The 16,203-nt window shown below is 38.3% G+C and overlaps 1 long non-coding RNA gene across 1 annotated transcript; it reads right to left on the bottom strand.

Annotated features, from left to right (window-relative positions):
- Positions 1–817: 817 nt before the first annotated feature.
- LOC106892572 lies at positions 818–15,953 on the bottom strand. The gene is made up of 9 exons (XR_001412876.1): positions 15,850–15,953; positions 14,488–14,597; positions 10,191–10,284; positions 9,587–9,957; positions 5,309–5,472; positions 5,038–5,190; positions 2,743–2,875; positions 1,433–1,503; positions 818–1,002 (listed from the first exon to the last, which is right to left on the bottom strand). It is a non-coding gene; the product is annotated as an uncharacterized LOC106892572 (long non-coding RNA).
- Positions 15,954–16,203: the final 250 nt, after the last annotated feature.

The following is a 16,203-nucleotide window of genomic DNA, read 5'->3' as shown; positions in this document are numbered from 1 at the left end:
AGTGAGTGGCACGGGTTTTCCAGTGAGATGGTAGGGTCTCCGTCCTTGGAAATATTCAAAGCCTGGGATTGGTCCTGAGCAGCCCACTCTAGCTGACCCTGCTTGAGTAGGGGGGTTGGACTAGCCAATCTCCAGCAGTGCCTGTCAACAACAGCTGTGATTCTGCCATTCTGTGAAAGAAAATACTGCACAGGCCCCATTTTGCAGAGATGCCCCTGCACACCATTTGGCTTCATCAGTTCTCCTCAGCCCTGAGGGGATGGGATTGTCTCTGAGAACAGGGGGAGGAAGTCTCTTTTCTTCCCTGATCACAGTTTCTTGAGCTGCTTCCCCTCAGAGATGAATAACTGAGGCCTTCCTTTTGCAAGTTCTTGTATGTACAATAAACTATCACAGGAGATATTCCATTAAAGGTAGACATGTTACTGATGTGGTTAGAGCTTGAACATATCCGGAAGATAAGGCCTCTAAATAACTTTTTCTTTGAGTTGTGTTGGTGTTTTTGGTGATAGGAATGTTTGACGACTGGAATGCAGAAATTACCATTTCATTTCACTGTTCAGCAGCCATGGGATGACGATAACACTATCACTCCAGTGAATCCAGCACCATTTCAAGCTTCTGTAACTTCAGCTACTTGAAAGCTTTGAGCTTCAGGTCAGCTGTAAATCTCCAGTCAAACAATCACCATCAGGTGTTGAAGAAACAGGAGAAGGTTTCAAAGCTTCTCTGGTGCCAGGGCATCCGGCACACTGAAAGGAAAGGAGTACATAGAAAAGCTCTGGACTTCCTGCCGTTATTTAAAAAAGCCCTTCAACTGTCAAGCATGAAAGAAGTAAGCTATTGTAATAGCCAGCACTCTCACTCCCAGGGGGAAGAAATATTTCAGAGCTTCATTACATCTCCAGATATACAATTAGCTGAGACCCCACTAAAATACTTGCCATTCTCAATTTAATCCTTCAAAGCAGTCAGAGCTGAAAATGATGCCAATGCTTCTTGCTAAAAAAAAAAAAAAAAAAAAAAAATCTGAGTCCCTTCATCTGTAAAATCATTGATCATTTCTTTCTGGTTATTAAAACAAGGAATCATCATTATAAAGCATTGTAACTTTAGGTGAAACATTTGTGGAAATTCATTACAAATGAACTTTCATGAGAGCACCTCTGATCATAGGATCCCTAAGCAGTGGCTGGAAGCAGTTATCCTGTCCTACCTATTACAGACTTTTGCTGCTTTCATGTACTTCAAATAGGAAGTGACTCTGATATTTCACATATCTTATGTATTCATATCTCAGTTACTAAGATATATGATAAAGGAAGTAAAATATAATCTAAGGAAATTCTGTAGAATGTCATTGTGGCAACAAGAAAGACTTCTCCAACCACAGCAGTTTGAATGATAGTAGCTCCTCTTAGATATTACTTACATGTTTACAGATTTCTGTTTGGTAGCAGGGAGAGCTACACTGCAGGCTTTTACAATACAGCATAAAAACTGCTGTAAAAAAAAAAAAAGCATATTAAAAAAACCAGTTATTGTGCACTAGCCAAGATCAGACAATAAATTGTGGGCAAAACTAGATATATTACCCAAATATGATAATTTTTAGTTACTACCTCACAAAGAAGGGCAGGTTGGAGGCATGCAGAATTCCCCTTATTAGATCACTGAATATTTCTTGGTCTTGAGTGCCACTCTGGGCAACATTTAGAAAGAATAAAGACAGTGAGGTCAATATTTAGCTCATTCAGCTCTATATGTAGTTAGATGTAAATATCTCATTATTAGCTCACTTTTTTCAGTTTCCATTGTTGTCATATCTGATTGCTTTACAGTGTGAGAAAGCTAACCTAAAAGAACAAAAGTATTTTTCATTAGCTTTTTTTAACTTAAAGATTTGGGTCTTCACAGAAAATTAAAAACATGTAAGAAGACCCATGCCAATTATCAGGAAATTTATTTTTCCTATATGCATGCTCTAGCCTAATTTCTTGCATGAAAATGTGTCATTTTAAGTTTCAGAGCAAGACAAATATTATTGACCAGGTCCAGCTCTTTCAAAGATCGTTGGTCTCCTGTTATAAGAGATTTTCAGAAACAAAAAAAAAAGAGTGTGAGGCTGTAATGAAGTCAGTAAAGGCTACCTGAATATGAAGATGTCATCAGCCATTATTTGATGTTTTAAATTATCCATCAGCTTAAGTTGCTTTGTTTGCAGTTTCCACCTTCAGCCACTTGCTGCTAAGAGTCCTGTAAACGTCTGACACATGTTTGAAACTTTTTGTCTGGTTTTTTGTTGATTTTTTTTTAAAAGAAACCCCTCCACTGAAATTTTGCTGTATAAAGGTTCATGGATTATTCATATGTTAAATCCTGTCACCTATATTTAGCTGCAAATCCTAAATTAATTGGAAAAACTCCACAGCAGTGCCTGATATTCTGCTGTGCTGCTTAGCAGTGATGCTAGACTCAAAAGCTCCTTTAAAAGAATTGTGGCATGCTTCCAAGAAAAAAAAAAGGAGTAAAAGAAAAGCAGCCTGCTAGCTGTATGATATTAAGAGTTAAGCCACTGTTAAAGAGAATTAAAATCATGGACTCCAGTTCTACAAACAATCACGCACATGTTTCACTTTAAACATGTCAGTAGTTCTATTGACTTCGGTGAGCCTCCTCGCATGGCTTAGAGGTACTGAAATATCATGTAAATGCCGCTATAAAAAAGAGAGAAACTCTTACCGAGCTTTTTCCTAAAGCACAGGTCTTCCCACTTCTGCTGGTGCACGTGCAACAAAATCTGGGCAATTACCATCGGGAGGCATTGCTGAAGATCCTCACTGCCAGCCCAAAGCAGGGAACGCCCACTCAAAAACTTAAAACAGAAATTCTGTTACAGTAGACAGGAGCATCTGCTTTCAAAATGAGCTTTTCTACCCAGAAGGCTTTAGAGCTGAGTAAAGAATATCCCAGCCTTCTCATTCCACATACACTTTCTTTTATTTATGATCTTAATTCATTGTGATGTTTCATGTTAATGCAATTCATGTTATTGTCTCTGCGGCTAATAGATTCATAAATATTTGTATACAAAATTGTTTATATTAAACATCTTGTAGTAGAGACATACATTTCCTCATCTCAAAATGGCACACACGTGCTCTCTATTTTTTTTTTCAAGGTAACATGAAAATATTGGGCAATTTAACTGACTGAAACAATTTTAATCATGTCTGATTGAATGGCTGCCCACCTCTTCATGTGAAAATAAAAGCTTTTGTTAAAGTACAGATGAATTACTTCACTTAAACTCTGGGAAAAAAAATTGATTTTGGCTGTGCATTTGTTCATTAGATCCAGATGTACACTATTAACTGTCCGTAGCTGGTTTTGCTAATAAATCACGCCTGAAGGATTTTGTTTTGCAAGATGGCAGAAGAGTGCTCTTGTTTGTTTTGTTGTTGTTTTTTATCACAGTTGATTTATTTGTTTTGTTTTGTTCTGTTTTGTTTTCTACTTGGGACCTTCTGGCAATAATAGTACAGTATTTTGTTCTCAGAACAGACGTGTATGTTGTTCTGAGAATCTACAGCTTACAGAACAGAATGTGCAGACCTTGTGGATGGGAAAATTAAAAATGGACAAAACCAATTTTATAAATTGTTCAGTTGTATTGTTAACACCTACCTAGTATCTGAGGCAAAAATGTACATAGATGTATATATGTTATTTAAGGCATGTGCAAGAGCAGTCATTTTCCAGCTGGCCTGTAAATGCATTAAGTAGAAAACCCAAATGTCATCTCCTCCTCACTCTTATCTCCTATGCAAGATGGGACAGGGAGAGCCCCTTCACAATTTTATATTTTTTCTAGCTGGGTGATGTATGAAGGGAACTCATCTATCCTGCTGTCCTGCATAAATCCCAAACAGCATTAGCTATGTTGTCTGAGTCCTCTGTCCATGGAAATATAGACTCATTTGTCTTTCTGAAAATGTTAAGGATGTAAGGAACTCTTATCTCCTGCAAAATGCTTAAGCAACTCTTTCAAGGAATTTGCAGTCCTAGTGATAGCAATAAGAGAGAAAGCTCTGCAACAGCTTGCAGAATTGGACTTTATGTCAGCCTACACACATTAATTGTAACCTATCTTGTCTTTTCAATTATAAACTTTTTCAGAGGATGGAGTGGATTTCTCATAGAGGATACTATACAAAAAATTCCTTATGTTTACAGCATTTTTTACATGTATAGTAATATTAAACATATATCATGTGGTTATACAGTGTATTTATTACCTCAGTTTATTGAATAAAACCTGCCAGTTGGGATGCTTAGAAGGTATTGGACAGAATTATTCCTACTTTGCAACAGACAACACTGTGATTTTTCCTAATATTCACAATTTTTATTACAACCACCTGTGTTCTAACTGAATTCTTTTCCAAAGCTAAACTCATAATTTTAATGAAACCTTCTATTGCTCTGAAAACATAAGTTTTTGAACTTCTGTGACATATTTACAACTTCGGTGATGCTTATTTTCCTTCTCTTTGTTGACTGTACCAACAAACTATTAGTTTTTTCACTCTCTTGCTTCTGCTATACTGGCACCAGTAATTAATAGATCACTTAATGAATTCTCCAGATATATGGAACACATTAACCATATGACAACCGTTTATAGTCCCCTCCATTTCTAAGATCTCAAGACCACCAACCCCCTGCACACATTCTGCCTAAAGACCCTGGTAATATGAAAGTAGACTCCTAGAAAAGCTGCTTTAGTTCCCATTTTCCTTGGTTGAAGGCCATTATACTATGACACAACTTATTCTATAGCATTAAAGTGGTCCTTATCACTCTGATCTTTAGCTGGCATTGCAGCTCAGCTGCATTCCTATGACGACACACTATGAAGCTCTGCTTTGGAGCTGAAATTTGTCCTTAAAGTCATGTGGAAAATCTAAGCAGCATCAGCAATGCTTAAGATCATAGGAGTCCTGTGTAGAACCTGGATATCCCAGCTTGACTCACCTGGTTTAATGCTTCCTCCAGCTGCTGTGACACAGTTGCACTGTAAAACCCTGAAAGCTGCTGTCGCCTTGGTTCATGCATGGAACAAACAGTTGAGGTCTTCATGTTGGTGAGAAAGACTAGTTTTCAGTCACCATGGCTCATGTTTCATGCCTTATCAAAGAAGATAGAGCTGCATTAGACATAATTTAGAAGCTCTAGGATGGCATAAATTATGGCAAATTCAAGCAAAGCCCTTCTCCAGAATTGTCAAATGACCATATGCTCTGACCTGACTCCTCCTTGTGCCTTTCCTGACAGCAGGATGCTGCAGATGCTAAGGAGAAAGGGCTCTTCTGGAAGCAGCCTTAAATCTCCTTCCCAGAGTCCTCTCATGACTTCTGCGTTGTCTCCTTTACCATCACTCTGGGGTAGGTGAAGACCACACACATCCAGCTGTGGGAGAAAGGGAGCTGAGCAGGTTAGGCTACAAGCACAACTTGCAGAAAGTGAGCAGCATGAACCAAGCCTGTCTTGTGGTGTCTTAAAAAAAAAAAAAAAAAAAAAAAAAAAAAAGCTCATTTCGAGCTCCAACAGGAAGTCTGCCAACTTGTGTATGTTTGGGGATTTTTTTTTAAATATCTCTTTTAATGCCTCACATTTGTTAAGCATCTTGTGATGTCTGGTGTATCAGACCATATATCTGAATTTTGGAGTATCTGACTTAATAAAAACGACCTAAGGGGTTTAATATTTTTCCTAGAACTTTTTTTTTTTTTTTTTTTTTTTTTTTTTTTTTTTTTTTTTTTTTTTTTAAAAAAAAAAAAAAAAAAAAAAAAAAGCTAAAGCACTTTATTGTAATCCAGACTATCCATGAAAGGTATGGGAAATTAAACATATTCCATAAAGAAGAATATTCTGCTTTGCATAAGTTGCCTAAGGCTACAGTTATTAACACAGTGATATTTTCTGATAGAAATTTTTTCTGTCTTACTTTTCCATGAACTTTTTGATTAAAACAGTAAAAAGAAGTAAAATAGAGTTTGTTAACTTGCTGAGATCATTAGGATAGCTACTATTTTTCCTTAGAGCAATAACGTATTCCTAGTTGGCATTTATATTTCAGGACTGCTTAACTGTCTTTCTAAAAATAACAGGTGTTGACTACTCCTGCAGCCTATGTCAAATACTCAGATATAGGTATAAATTATTAACAGCCCCCCAGAACGGTCAGGGAGCATGGTTGATATATCATACAAGAGTGATTGGTTTCCCTCTTTAGAACCAAAAACATTAGGCAGGATAAAGAAAAGTAAGACTCGCTATATCTTTCAAAATTTCCTTAGCTCTATTGTCCATTCATGGACAGTTGTGTTTGGCTGTCCTATTTCAAGTTTGGCCTCAACCCTGATTTTCAGGGACTTTGAATGCCATTGTTTATCACCCTACTTTATGCAGCAAGGAAACATATTTACAGCCTTCTGACCTTTTGCATTGTGTCTCTAAGTACAACATATAAATTTACGTGCATACCAGGAATCCCTATGCATCTAGTGAAATCCACATGTAACTTTCTGTGCCCATATTCCATCATATTTTTACATGAACACATGGCTTTTATAACAGATCCTGCTCATAATTTGAGGCCCTCCTTTTTCTGTGATCCAGCCATGGGATGGATTTTTCATTAATAGGGCCCTAAGACTTTACACTTGACTTTGGAAAAAAAGCAGGCACGAGTGCCAAGTTTTGAACTCTGAGCTCATTATAATGCAGTCTGTTGTGTCACACACATTCAAAAATGTAATTCCAGGAGAAACCAAATTCCAGATCCTCAAATGGGCCTTGGTGGGCAGCAGGCTTTACTGCGCGTTTGACAGCAGTGGTCCTGGGCACGTTGCTGGGGATAACTGATGGCTCAGAGCTGATCTGTCAGTGAGCAAGAAGTGGAACTTGGGGGATTTCCTCACCCAAAGAAGTAGTGTGCTATGATGCATGCATGCTTTGGCAAAGTGCCTTAGTTTTAATCACTCAGCACAGAGAACTTCCTTTTTGTCTCAGCTTTCATTCAGCTGTCTCCTAGCTCCCTTTATGGTAACAGACTTCTACCCACCAATGCCCGGTCCTAGTAGAAAGGCACGTTCCCATAGCAGGAGTGTCCTCACTTTATATTTCCTGCATGTACGGTAATTCAAAGAAACCAGGAAAATTGGAAATGCTACCAGGTGACTATCACTGATTACACTTCCATCACAGAATCATTTGACTTCCAGAGAAACAACAATAAATTCTATTTTCAAATGCATCACATTTTCATGAAGCACCTGTGTTCATCTTTAACATTAAGTAGGTATTGATACACCTTTGTGGAAACCCTGTCATCTATAGTTGCAGAGTAAGCAACAGAAAAATGTTCTTACAGAGGGGACTTGAAATATGGAGAGTTAAGAAGCAGACAGGAAATCTATTGGCACAGCCATGATAATTCTTACCCACACCAGCCTACATCTACCCTACAGTTACCCTGCTGTTGTTTTAAACTGCTTTATATAATTGAAGAGAGTTAAATAGCTTTTTACAGGGTAGAGGATGGTCTGTGCAGTGCCTGAGACATGGGACATCATGAGATAAATGAACGTGCTGGTGATAAATTAGGAGGAAGGTTTATACCTCCTTTTAGGTACCTCATAAAGCTATGCCTGGGGCTTGTGCTGGAACTGGCCATCGTTCTGCAATTACTTTGTGAGAAAATAATTTTAAAAGCACTTCTCCTTTATGTTTTGGAAAAAGGGCTGAACTGACAGCTCCCAAAGTTGAAATTAATTGACAAATCATAAAAAGTTTGGGAATTATACATTAAGACTTAACTGCCGCAACCTGTCAATGCTCTGAACGCTGCCCCAGAGGGACCACTCCCAGAAGCGAGGGAGCCAACATTTCGGATTTCCTTGGAGATCATAGAGCACCAATCAGTGCTAATTGTGGTGATGGTTTATTTCACGTACACTCCCTAACTGCCAGCCAGCAGCAAGGCCAAAATCATCGACTTGTTTAATTCAACCTTTATTATCTGTTTAACATTATGTGCATTTGCAAGGTATGCATCATTGCAGCATCTGGACACACTTTGCAATTACACGGACCAAAACTGAACCCACTGGCACTGTTAATATTCTTAAGCATTTATTATATTCCAGCATTGTTTCTATTGTCTTGTACACAGTCTGAAACTGCTAGAAAGACAGACTTTGTCCCAGGGAGCTTAAAGTACAGACAAGCAAATTTTTCCAAATAGCAGAGCAATGGTATTACGGGGTTCCGTCCTGGCTTTTTTTTCCTGACTTTCAGCATTAATAAAAACAGAATTCAAACTAATGAATTTACTCTGTGAAGACCAAGGCCGAAAAAGACTCTGCATTTGTGTAAGATTGAGAATGGAACGTTTAACACTTACATAGCATTGATTCCCCAACAGAAGACTGTATGTCAGCTATCAGAAGTATCTCTCTGTAATGTATATTCTATTAAGGAAGACAAACTTTGAGACGCACCACTAATAGATATTTCACTTTACCTCCAGGAACTGCAGTTTACGTTTCTGAGTAGCTTCTGAGTTTCACATATTCTGAGAACTATGAAATTATACTGCCTGTAGCCATGGAGCTATGGAGCTCTGAAATCAAATGTGCACTGTTCCTAGCTAGCTAGGATCTACTTTCATTATTTTATTGAAAACTTACATAAGAACTTGCATCCGTTTCTGGTATTTCCCAGTGAATATGGGGAATGCTCTACATAAAATATTTCAGTGTTGGTATGGCTGGTGCATGTTATGGGTACAGGCTGGGCAGGAAAAGCAAAGATGCTGTTCTGTGTGGTATAGAGAGAAGTTAAAAAGAAGTGAATGATTTAGGATTTCAAGGCTGAAGTCAGGCAGCACTGATAAGGGAAGGTCTTTCTGAACATACTTTAAAACTTCCGCTGAAGTGAACGAGCTGTATTAGACTTTAATGTTTCATGGTGTGTGATGTTGCTAGAAATCTTGGATGGGAGTATAAACTGATTCCTTTACATTTTGAGAATAATTTTTTCCTCATGCATTAGCCATTTTTAACTGGCTATCATCTTGGATTACACACATTTGGACATGTAACTAATTTTACACCCCTCTCCTTACATCCCAGTAAAGCACTTGCACATCGCAATTTTAGAGCATCACATGTAGCAGGATCTCACTGTTAAGGTTCATTTGCTGTCCTCAGACAGCACTTAAATGCGTTCTCTTTAAGTATATCAGTATTTCTTACAATTCCCCTAAGCCAAAACAAATAACATCTTTAGATTAAAATGGAAAACAAAATTCAAACCTGCTGTGGTTTCCATTAACTTAAAAGAATCTGAAATAAGGATAGTAGATTTAAGCCAATCCATAGGACGCGCTTTTGTCCTGTGAAATTTTCAGTTAATATCATGAAATGTAGATGGGAAGCTGATATTTGAGGCTGAAGCATGTTCTAATATTAACAACTGAAAGAGAAAACTAGCAATGAAGTGGAAAAGACAAGAATACCTGCAAAAATCCTGGGACCAGAAGGTCTGAAAGCGGATGGGTTGAAGTAGCCAGGCTGAGACTCTGTAGATACCCACAAGGCTGGCGTGTCCACCGTAGGTTATCTGTGCACATGTGCACAAACAGCAGGAGTTGGGTCCTCTTAACCCGCTCATCCAGGCATCTCACATTGCTAGTAGAGGCTTCTGGTGCAACTTGCATCACATCAAAAAGCAGGTCTGAAATAGGTCCCACCACTGGCCTTTTAGGCTCTGAAGTTGCGTTTCTCCGGAGTCTAGACTACCAGCTTGGATACTAGAGATGCAGAGAAGTAAATCAGGCAGCCAAGCCACTGTGCCCCAAGTTTCCTCTCTCCTTTGTGCTGGTCTTCACTGTAAAAGAAAGCATACAGTAGTATAACAATTCAAAAGTTCCTAGGCTTGGGGATCCCAATTTATCTCACATTGAAAATAAATTCCTAAACATCTCAGAAGTGTTCGGAGAGACATGGGTTATCTCACCCATTATAGTACTCATTCACTACAGGGCTTAGGTTCTTGACTTGCTTTTAAAAATGTTAAGAAATAGCTCTAATTTGCCTAATTTTCGTTGTTGCTTTACTCACAAGAAATAATTTATAAAGAGGGTGAGAAAGTTTCTCCTTCTTGTGTAGCTCTTTTCTCATGCCAAACATACACACGGCTGAATCTCTTCAAACTCTGCTTAAAAAAAAAAAAAGAAATATGTAGATCAGTTATATAAAATTGATGTTCACAATAGAAAAAATAGAAAACCTTATGTATGTTTATGCTTAGGATAAATCTTGTTAGTAACGTCTGCCTGAGAATAACAGGAAATAAGTGAAATGGATGTGCACGTCCAAGTGTTTAGTATCACATAATATGAATAGATAGACACACACAGGTACACACACACACACAAAAACACAAACACACATTTACAACCATATGAGACTTTGAAAGGCTCAGTTAAACAAGCCTAATTTTGCATAACCTAGCAAAATTTCGAGACACATTCTGCTTTCCAGAAATCCAGCTGACTCTGGTATTTTGTTAGTGGAAAGTGACTGCAAGTAGGGGATTTGAATAAATATTTATTTATGTACAATTATGTCATCTGCTGGATGCTCCATTATTTTTCTGGCAAAAGGACTGATTAAAAGTAAAATGTATGAATGAATGTATGACCTGACAGTGTTTTGTTTTTCTTAACAGTCAAACAAGAAGGCAGTGGCACAGAAACCCTCCCCTATATCATGCAAATGTCCCACAGGGCCTCGGTCTTACCATTGCCAGCTGTATGTCCCCCATCTTAACTTTTTCCTCAGAAAAGGATTAAGCTGAAATAGCTCATTTATATATGTATTTATAAATCTATATGATTTTTTTTTTTGTAATTGCAAAGTTTCCTTATTAAATGTGCTCTAAGAGTTGGGGAAAATGTGTTGTTTATTAAAGCCATATTTTGCTAATAACATTTTGCAAGAGTTCAGATTACAGAGAGCACTATTCTTTACTCCTTTTTAAGGAGGTGCTGTAATTTTGGAAAGCAATGTATGCCCCATTTGAAGCCTGGGTTGCTATAGCAAATTCACATTTCAATTCAATCATGTAGTAAATAATAACATAAAATTGTGTGCAAATGGCCAGAGTGAAGGTTAAATAAGCCTCCCAAGTACCCTTAACTTGGGGCAAGTTGCTTTTTCCTGCCAAGCCTTACAATTCCTGCAACTGTTTCCCGTACAGCCTCCACGTGTATCACGTGCACTTTTAACTGCATTTCATATTCCTGGTTCTGAACTTCTTGGCTTATGGGCAGTTTCTGGATAGGCTACAAAGGAAGATTCTTGGGCCTTGATAAAGATGAGTTTTATGAAGAGGTAGACTCCAGACACCGTCCAAACCAGCTGAATACTTTCAGGTACTACCTAATATCTCTGCACCTAATCAAGTAATTGCTCTCCCCTGATACCTGACACAGATGAGTACTGTGGGGTAGAAGAAAGCACTCCAAAACCCATCAGCTTCAGTAAAACCAGGGCTGCTAGCAATATAGCCAGCCGGCTCCACCTCTTCGCTTGGGCCTTCCCCTGATCTAATGGAACACTGGCGCAGTCTTTATCTTCCACAACTGAGAAGAGACTTGTGATATTTAAAAAAAATTGAAATTTGTGTTGTTTCCAGACCTTGTCGTGACAGTTTAAATATGAATAAAATACACAGAAATAAAGAAAACAAATTATAGTCGTGTAGTCAATCTTCACAGTACAGATGGTTCTTCAACCTGATTTTCCACCTGATTTTTTTCTTAGAAACTTCTGCTGGTTTTTTGGTGGTTGTTTTTCAGAAAATGAAGTCTTTTCCAACTACCAAACAACCCAGCACCAGTGACACTGGGGGTGTTTCCCCAGCAATAATTCCAAACTACTGTTCCCCCTATCCCTCCTGCCCCATATTTTTGACAACACTGATTTATGTAAAAGAGGAAAACTGTATCTGATCTGAGTATCGCCTCGAGAAAAAAGAATAAAATGTTGGGTTGTTGCCAGCTCTACTGTCTTGGAACAACCCTTGCTATGAAAGTTCACACTATTATTGCTATAAAAAATGTTCTTCTTAATATTGTCAAGACCTTTTCTGAAATCTTACTGATTTCAGGCTGACTCTCTTTTCTTTAGTAACTATGGTTTTTAAATCTCTGCAGGTTTGACCACCTGCAGAAGCTGCTAGCTGTTGAAGCTGGGGAAAAATAACAACAAGTAGAGTTTATTTCCCATGATTTAATTCAAAAAATCTTGCATATGTGCTTAATTTAAAGTACGTGTGTATTCTCACTGGAATCAATGGGAATACACAGATGACTAAAGGTAAGCAGATGTGTAAGTCGTAGGATATGGGTCTGAAATTAAGACAAGCTTCAACAAGCGAAAACTGAAACAGAAGGGGAAATCAAACGTGACAGGAGTAATAAACAGTAATAATATTGTGGAGTCAGCCTAAGACACATAAAACATGACCATCATCACACCATATTTCAAATCTAAAAAATAGATGTAAAGAAGAATTCCAAATCACAAATGATTTTCTATTCTTAAAGGGAGATATGTACAGGCATAGAAGCTACGTCTTGAGAATGGACCCAAATGAGAAGAAAGCAGTTTTTCAGGCTGTTGAAAGACAGAATGTCAAATGGGCTGCTTACTATACAATGTAGAAAAAAAGAAAAAAAAAACCACTCAAATTGTTAGAGACTTATCTCCATAACAAAGATGTGTGAAAGCAAAGAGCAATTGGTCGAGAGATGACCAAAAAATCAAGAACAGGTGAATTGTAATGAGGGAAGATGATCTTTGGCAGCTGTATTTGAATGAATGTTAGATACGTCAGAGAAGAGACAGTGACCATTGTCAAAGCCAGAGACGATAAAGGCATAGGTGAAGATATAAGCTCTCTGAGCAGGAAAGCATTAGCCTCAAGAATATGGGTATTTAAAAAAAAAATATGAATATGTCATCCTGAGTATATGACTCAGGATTAATATAATAAGAAATCACAAAAATATTATCTTTTGATTGATTTGAAGATTATTCCTTGCTAGTCATCTACTCTGCAGTTTCAATCTACATATAACACATAATCTGAAGAAAAAAAATAACAAACAAAAACCAAAAAGGGAAACAAGTACTGAAAAAGTCATTACAATATTCCCTGATCCACAGCTTCATTTTGGATGATGATACTGGCTTCAGTGTTTTACATAAGCATCCTTGTTACCATGCTGGTGTGTCAGAGCCAATGAGGTACCTCCCGTTGATTCCTTTCTGACAGAATTCCGTCCCTCAAACATCCGATCTCCCTATCTCCATGGAGCCATCCCTTTTTTATTATATACATAGCCAAGATTCAGTAAAATATGGAGGCATTTAGTAAAAAGTCATAGGTGTCAATATTAATCCTAATTATATTCTAATCATATGACTTGTATCTTTGACATTAAGCACCTGTTTAAAGTTTGTTTGTTTGTTTTTTTGTTGTTTTGTGTTGTTTTTTATTAGCACTTATGCTTTTAGAATGATACCGAGGATGACAGATGACCTCTAAAGGTCATAGAGTGACTGGCTTGTGGGTGGCAACCGAGGGTCGTCTGGAAGGGGAAGGAGATAGGAGCTTAGGAAGATCTTCAAAGGAAAAACACTTAAAAGCTAAATTCTCAGCTCAAATTTATGATGTACATTACCTGTGTCTTGAAAGTTTTATCCTGACAGAGTCAGGACAATTTCTCATGTCTAGCGCTCAGCGGGAGCTCACAGCACAACTTTTTTCCTTAATATTAATTTTGACATTCACTCCTGTGCAGAGATAGGGCTGAGTCACAGCTTTTGGAGTCCTAGCCACATAAGAAAATCTCTAAAGTTTGAGGGCACTTGGACTGATAGTTTTGGCTCAAATCATCTCTGATCTTCTGTAAACAATTTGGCACCCTTCCTATTTGTACATACTCAGTAAATGATGTGAACCAGGAAAGAAAACAAGTATGCTAAAATAATCCTTTCCCCCCTGTTGTGCATGTGAATGAAACCGAGTCCGTCAGAAAGGAGGATATCTGCCAGTATCAGCAGGGAGGTTATTATCTTTGCATATGTTGTTTGCTAAGAAAATCCCTGTTAAGAGCTGTTGTGGCGATACGCAGAGCTGTGGAAGGATGCATTTCCACTATACACATTTGCAACCATCTGACTTTTTAATTTCCTGGGTTTCTAACACCATCCTACGAGAACAGTATGCCACCCCTAAAGAGATTAACTTGAACTGCATTCAGCTTCATTGGGACAGGATAATTGTCTTTTGACAACAACACTGCCAAGTAGTTTCCAACTAGAAACACTCATGAACAAGACCTACGTGACATGGTCCCTGCTGATACCGAAGGTCTGGGCTGGACGACTCCGGGTTGTCCTTTCAGTTTGTCTCTTATGTCCCCGTTGTTGCATCTGTCTTCCACAAATCTCCATCTGTAAAAGAGACAAGAAAATCTACGGGTGGGTCATGATCAGTGTGTTTTCTAAACTGCCCTATGTCTTAAATTTAACAGAGGTTAGCAAATGGCCAACAGGTGAGAAAGAGGGAGGGAGAAGGCATGTATTTTTTGTCCATGCCTGTTTATTCACATCTGTTCCCAAGCTCCTGCTTTTCATTTCATATAAGCACAAACCACAAGCAACTGCTGAAGGCTAGAGGAGGAGCAGCACGAAATCAGTGCACGTGAAATCAAGATCAGTCCTTAATATGGGACAGAGCAGAAGGATTCATGAACTCATAAGAAACAGCTTGCAAAGGAAGGGGAAAAAAAAATCAGTAATGGCAACAATTTTTTTTAAAAGAGTGAGCAGGATCCCAAAATAAAAACCACACCATTGGTGGTCACTAGCGCTGTGCTTAAGCTGTCATCTGTTGAATCTGGCAGTTTGCATGTCATTCAACAGATAAATGCCTTTACCAGAACCCTCTGGACAACGAGAATATACAGTGCACACATTTAAACCAGACTGCAAAGGCTGAGGGAGACTCTGTTGGTGGTCACAGACACCAAAGAATCAGGTATAGGAAATTCTGAGTAAAGCAGACATACGCTCAGAGAAAAAAAAAATAACGAGGCGAACCTTTTTTTCCCTTTTTATCCAACATTTTTGGTAATCCAGGCTGATTGCACGGTAATGTAGCCACTCATAAATTTAAGAATACACATAGATTACGTTTGTGTGGTAAACTGGAAGTGGTCTTTCCTTTCAGGTAGCCACAGAGCCATACAATTTGCTTTGGGAAAGCAGGACATATTTTATCTGCTCTCATCCCAGTTGCAGTAAGGAACCACATATGGCTGGAGGTTCTGCCTACTCTGCAATCTATTAAACATGTCACAGCAAAGTGTTTTCAACTGTATGCCATGTGGTGACTCTCAGCAAAGCAAGAAATGGTGGGATTTTTTGCAGATTATTACATGGGCTCAGAAATCCTGAGCCTGTGCAAACATTAAAAAATACTCAAAATATTTGAACTGGAAAACACACTCATTTGCTGTAATGCCTGTGGATTTCTTAAAAAAATACAGGATCTTCTTTTCCAGTCAGCCTCTCAAATGTGAAGTAGGATAATGAAGAAGAATTCTAAACAATTTTATTATAGCATGTTTTCATAGGCTATTTACAGCCTTTTCAGTTTATTCATTTATGTACATTTTGTCTCAGTTTTCAAACAAAAACAAACCTTTCCGGGGGGTAGCTTCATCCAAGTTTTGTCTTCTCCTCCATTGTTCTTCAACATACTCCATGGAAACAGGCGTATTGCTGGAATATCCTCCTTTCACATCAACCCTGGTATGAAGTTTCAAGGGCCAGCAATTATGTCTGGGGCTTTTAAAGGGTATTTCTGGGGCGCTGCAGCCCCTGACATACCAGAAAGAATGCTAAATTTTGGAACAAACCAACCAAGTGCATTATTTTCTGAAGATGCTGCTGTGGGACACAGTGCAGCTTGAACGCTGTCTCTGCTGTGCATTTGCTGCCACCACTGTGCCAATGCTCTTTGAGTATATTATCCAAATTTATTACTTTAGTGTCA

This window comes from Calidris pugnax, unplaced genomic scaffold (genome assembly GCF_001431845.1).
Source record: "Calidris pugnax isolate Ruff unplaced genomic scaffold, ASM143184v1 scaffold42, whole genome shotgun sequence".
In the NCBI taxonomy this organism is placed as follows: Eukaryota; Metazoa; Chordata; class Aves; order Charadriiformes; family Scolopacidae; genus Calidris; species Calidris pugnax.
The sequence above is the reverse complement of the archived record's forward strand: the minus strand, read 5'-3'. Positions and strand labels throughout refer to the sequence as shown.